Here is a 6,000-nt window from a genome sequence, read left to right as displayed (position 1 = left end):
TCGACTCCATAGAGCAACTTTGCCCATGTGGTGAGTAATTATTTCTCTTCGATATATTGTCCATTATATGTATGAATGTTTATAAAGAAGTACAATCTTTTCATTATTTTGACTTTTAACATTTGGACTTTTTACTTTTCATGAAAACGTCGTTGTTCCGTAAGAATTTCAAACCTTAGTTTTATCATGAATTTAACATTTTTGTCGTATATCTTTTTGCAATGGTCAAACTGCAGAGACCTTCCACACCTTGTGGGGCATTAGAGTGAAGCTATCCGCGTTTGCATTGACAATATAGTTACTGACAATCAACTTGATCACCTGCATCTCAATAGTAAATCATGTTCCCGGGAAAGGATAAGTGCAGTGACTGACATTGAACTCTACTACTGTTGATTTGCTTAGGGCCTGCGTTTTTGATGTGGGAATATGGCGTGTAATGTTTCATGAAACTATTAGGAGTTTTCATGTTTCTGTTTTTATTAATAGCTATAATAAAAGCTAAATAGCCCAATGTAACAACCTTTTGTTTGATGTGTCATTTCAACTTTAAGGCGATGTCCCACGGTCAAATTTGCATCAAAATTTGATGCAACTGACTCGCACCCTGTCCCACGGTCAAAATTTAATCCAACTTGCTTTTGGTCCTATCGTTTGTACAAATCACCAATTTGTACAAATGTATAGGACAGGTCCTTAATTTTCATCCAATTGGATGAAACCAACCAATCACAGGGCCTTAAAAAAAGGCATCGCCAAGTGCTGACACACAGGCCAAATAGGTTAAACTTAATATTTATCTTACCTATGCATGAGTATTTTAATTAATAATTATGCATATTATAGACACAAAAATAAACTTTGTTGTATTCCACACAGTGTGCATTAAAAACCCAACCGTTTTCTACCTTTTCAGGTCGTTATCGTTAACCTCTAGATAAGGACATGAAAAGATCAAAACCGGTTGAGTTTTTTCATTAGTACTATAAACACTACTGAAAGGTTTAGTTCTAAATTTATAATATCACCATACCATGAAGTGAATTCACATAAAATTGTTTCAAATATATGTATATACGTTCATGATCGTCTATTTCATCGCCTGGTGTGGTCCTAAAAGTAAAAATGGGCAAAAATCGGTCTCGATAGGCGATGGAAACTCTCAACTAGGAAATTCTTAATAATGAGTTGATATTTAATAAGAAGGTGCGATCTTGAGAATCGCAATACAAATGTTTTGGAAATAATAAAAGATTTACTTAAGGTATCGAGACCGAATTCTACAGGTTATCTTTGTGGCGGGCATGCAATCCGAGCAAGCGAGCAGCTGGGGAAATGACAAATATGAAATGACGATTATACCTATCACTATTATTGTAGGTAAGGACCTTATTTTAGCAACTGCTTGATTAGGAGAGGAAAAATGTGATTTAAATGCACGTTTACAGCACTATTCATAACATCTTCTCAACCACAATGTCCATCATTTATTAATAATATTTTCACCGAGGGAATAAACCGTCTCACGTTTGTATCCTGCCGTATTATTCTGCCCTCAACCTTGCTGATAAGGGTCATGTAAATATCCTCACTTATGGTCAATTATTATCGATAATATACGGGAACATCGGCGACCAACTCCTCCTCCAAAATGTTTAGCATGCTTATTCCAACGTTTTCATACCCCCTTTCCAGCCAAGGCCAAGTTCAGCATTCCTTCTGTTTTCTTTTTTTCGCCTCTTTAATATTCAAGAGGCCTGTTCAGACAATTTTGCCTGCTAAAAAAGACAGAATCCTTCACCTCCACAAGTTTCCAAATTTTTTTACATAAATATCGTCTTTCGTTTGTTTTTGATCAAAATGAGATGCATCGTAGGACACACGTCCAGTTGCATCAAAATATTTGGACAAAAATTTTTATGCAAATATTTTGATGTAAATTTGACGGTGGGAAACCGGCTTTAGACCATTTTTTTTATTTTAACGCCTCTGAAATTAGTTTTACTGGTTATTGTTTTTTATGGGTTCATTGAAAAAATATGTCCTAAACATAACTTGAATATAGTATGTGAATGTTGTATTTATTGACAATTAATTTTCAAAAAATTTTACTTGATCATTAGAGTGTTGAAAAGTCAGAAAGTTTGTCGTTTGGAGTAATGAGCCTGTGGGCTGATGTTCGTGAAAGGATAATGATTAATCTATTTATTTTTCATTTTTTTGCCTTTCTTCTATACTATGATACACAATCAAAGTGAAAGCACTCTCTTATTTTCCCAGGGGACCAGAGAAAAGCCTAAAACCCGTGGATCACGTACTAAATATCCTCCAGAAGGTATCGGTGCTCATGAGGAAAACGATGTAAGAGCATACTTTTTCAAGGTTATTTAAAAAAAAAATAATAAATTACCTTCACATTTTCATTCAAAATTCCTTCGTTTTTGGTTTGGCCGCAGTTAGCTTGTATGCCTGACTATGGAAGGACTTAAAGCATTATTTAAATGCATGTGGTTTATCAAAAACAATCTACCATTGAGTTAAAATTCAACAGCCTTTGTTTAATTACATTGCCAAATATATCCACCCATAAGTAGTCCAGAGCTTACTCTAACCAGACACACAATTCAACGACCCCCTACGCATAGTTGTTGGGCCTTGACTCAAGAGAGCTCGTGGACTGGAGGACTCATAGAGAGCATCTCACACACCTAGTTTTGAGCCTCAAATCATCTTTGGCAAAGTCTGATTGGTTGCTGTCACTCTTCATGAAAGAAAACACGCCGCCGAAAATTCGTTTTAGAGTTTGAATCAAGACTGTTTTTACTTTGTTAATGTAAAGTTGAAAGTGGTACTCAGCATTGTTTGTAGCCAAAGTGGCTTTCTTGCTCTATTAGTGATCTCCCTACCACTGTTATTTGTCTTTACCTGGATTTTTGCAGAATGTTTAACTTCAAGTCTCTGGCGGCAGTGGTTAATGTTATATTTTTTTAAGATTTGAAAGTGAGTCCTCGATTTGAAAGAACATATTTCTTGCCCAGGGTGAATTTTATTCTAAACGAGTCATTTTTTAAAGGACCCAGATGTATGTTTATTTTTGTATGTCCATTTAAAAAAAATATTTTGATAATTTTTAAGCTGCCAACTCAAACAATCAAGGAGAAATCATCTAATGTGGAAAATGATTTTATATTTAAAGCGATCACCACCTTTTGGAGGCAGTGGATGATAATACACTGACGAGAGGCCAAGGAGCAGAGCCTGAACGCCAGGAAAGCGTTCACCCTTCATCAAACAATGGGTGAGTCTGGATGATTATAATTCTACTTTGTAATTAAAAAAAGCTTCTTGAAAAATATGAGAAAAGAAGTATATATTCTAAACTGAAGTCCAAGACTGATTTCTATTCCATGAAATACCTCTATTGGTACGGAGGCTAAGATGACGTGGATAACAGCTTAGCGGGTTAAGTCCGTTAAAACGAACCAATGCAGCCGTAACCCGGGAAAATGTATCCAACTTTCTTTGTTATTTTCACATATTTGTGTGCATGTTTCCCTCAATATTTTACTTAAAGCCTCAGTATTTTAAATTGTATCCACTGGTCAGTACATAACGATCATTAACCATGGTAAATATTTTAGCGGATCAGGGAAGAGGACCACCCCGTTATGTATTACCACCCCGTCCATTTATCTCTCCCTTAATTCATCTCTGGCAGTGGCGCAGCGAGGGGGGTTTTTGGGAGATGAGCGCCCCCCCAGAGCTTAGAGAAATGTTTAAGTTTAATCCATTTTAATTAATTGGATTGATATTGCTAATAGAATAGTGTAAGATTTATTAAATTATCCCTCAGAAAGCCGTAAAACTCACCAATTTGAACCATTTATCTTAAAATTCCGAAATTTATTAATCTCGCACCTACCGTTTATCCTGGTTGGTATTCCATACCCCCCAAACACCCCGGCACCTAAACCCCCCCAGCCTTCATTCCTAGCTGCGCCCCTGATCTCTTGTACCCTTTTTCATCCAGGGAGAACCCAAGGCCTCTATGAGCGATTGTATTGTCACTCTAGGCTTTTAATTCAATGAAAGTGGTGAATACCGAAATTGACGGAGTAATCGGTTGATTAAAGAACGGTGGGAATGGTCGTGTGAGTTATAAAATGATATCTCAATGAGCGATCACTATTTTCGTCCCTGAAAATCTATCGCTTAAGCTATCAATCATTTGGGACTTATGAAATCCTTGTGAAGGCTTTCGCGGTGTGGTGAGTGAGGATTCAGCAGACTGGTTTTCGGGGTTACTACAGCGCAGATTTATCTCTGCAGACGACAGTTTCGCCGGCATTGCAGCAGGCTTCTTCAGGTCAATTAAGTGGAGATCCGTGGTATCGCCCGTCTCTTTTACACCCCGCCCATGAAAAGAGATACTTCCCTCGGATCATTAGGGAAGATATAGATATAATTAAGACACCGAACAACCTCAATAGGGAGGAAGGATACGAGCTCGCTAACACATGGGGAAGAGTCCTCAAGAGTAAACCAGGAGCCAGACAGGACAGAGCCGGGAGATGCGGACCAATGAGAAGCCACCCGGGCCTCCTGAACCAGCCAATGAGAAGACATCGGCCTCCGACGGGATGTATAAGAGACGGGCGTCCACATCATTGAACTGAAGAAGCCTGCTGCAATGCCGGCGAAACTGTCGTCTGCAGAGATGAATCTACGCGGTAGTAACCCCGAAAACCAGTCTGCTGAATTTGTGAATTTCAAATTTATCGTGTGATTCTGGATTTACCAATTGATTTTCCACATACATCCCTTATTCAATCTGACCTATATTTGAATGAGACGCATGTTCACAGTGTAGCCCAATGTGGGGTTATGCTATCCTGGAGGAAATTCGCGCAATACATGGGCGGAATGAGATCCAACAGACTTGATAGCACTGCACAAAATGGCCGACCTTCCATAACTATTGACACTGTTTGCAATGAGCAAGGAGGGTCGAAATATCTGGAGACGCTGTTTCTTAGTTTTTATAATAGTCAGAGTTTCACCATATTAGTTTAATAATATTTTGACTTAGTGTCCGACTGATATTTTTGAGTGGCTAAGTTTTGCTCTGAAAAATTAACTACATTAACCCATTATGACCCAATGTTCAAATCAACATCAAAAACGTATAAATTTTCAGCTCTATTGAGGAAATATCTAAACTGCATATTATTTTTTGGTGCATATTTTGTTTACGAAATACTTATAAAACTCGAAAATTATGATTGAGTGCAAAGTTTTCATCTTTTCAGGATGAAAAATCTTGAAATTTAAATTCTCCCTTAAGCAGCTCCGGGCTATGAAGTTTTAAGTGAAAAATGCTTCCATGATCACTAATATTTAGCCGATGGTTGTCATCGCAGTTTTCCCATCCTTACGTATCCGCGATACTTGTACATATTTATGTATAAGCTCTGTGTCCTGTTAGCCAATTTAATGGTAGGGATATCCTTGAAAGTATAAGTTTGCACGGTAATTGTTAGATATTCATCGGCTGGAATAACATAAAATACCATTAAAGTCGCAGCGAAATAACTATTCTTCTCTCGTAAAATTTTATTTTCAGCTGAGCTGTTTGTAAAACGTAACCGCTGTGATCGTTAAATATTTTGTCCAAGGAAAATATGTTTGAGACGTCACTCCGCGAAGCCTACCAATGACGTTAAAAATAAATGTATTCAGAGTGCATTCCATATTTTATTTCAGTGCATTAACAATGCAATGCATGCCAAAAAATTTCACCAATTATTGAGGATCTCTAAAGTCTCTAAAGGGATTATGAATGTTCTTTTCTTTATCTTTCTTTCAAAGAGCGATTTATATGCCCATAACTGTGATGAAGGCAACTAATTGATTTTGATATCTTTTATATAAATATTATTTGAAAAAATATTATTCTTATATCCTAAAAAAACACTTTCTCTGATTGCAATTGCATCTACT

This window comes from Ischnura elegans, chromosome 13 (genome assembly GCF_921293095.1).
Source record: "Ischnura elegans chromosome 13, ioIscEleg1.1, whole genome shotgun sequence".
Lineage (NCBI taxonomy): Eukaryota > Metazoa > Arthropoda > Insecta > Odonata > Coenagrionidae > Ischnura > Ischnura elegans.
This window is presented reverse-complemented; position numbering follows the sequence as displayed.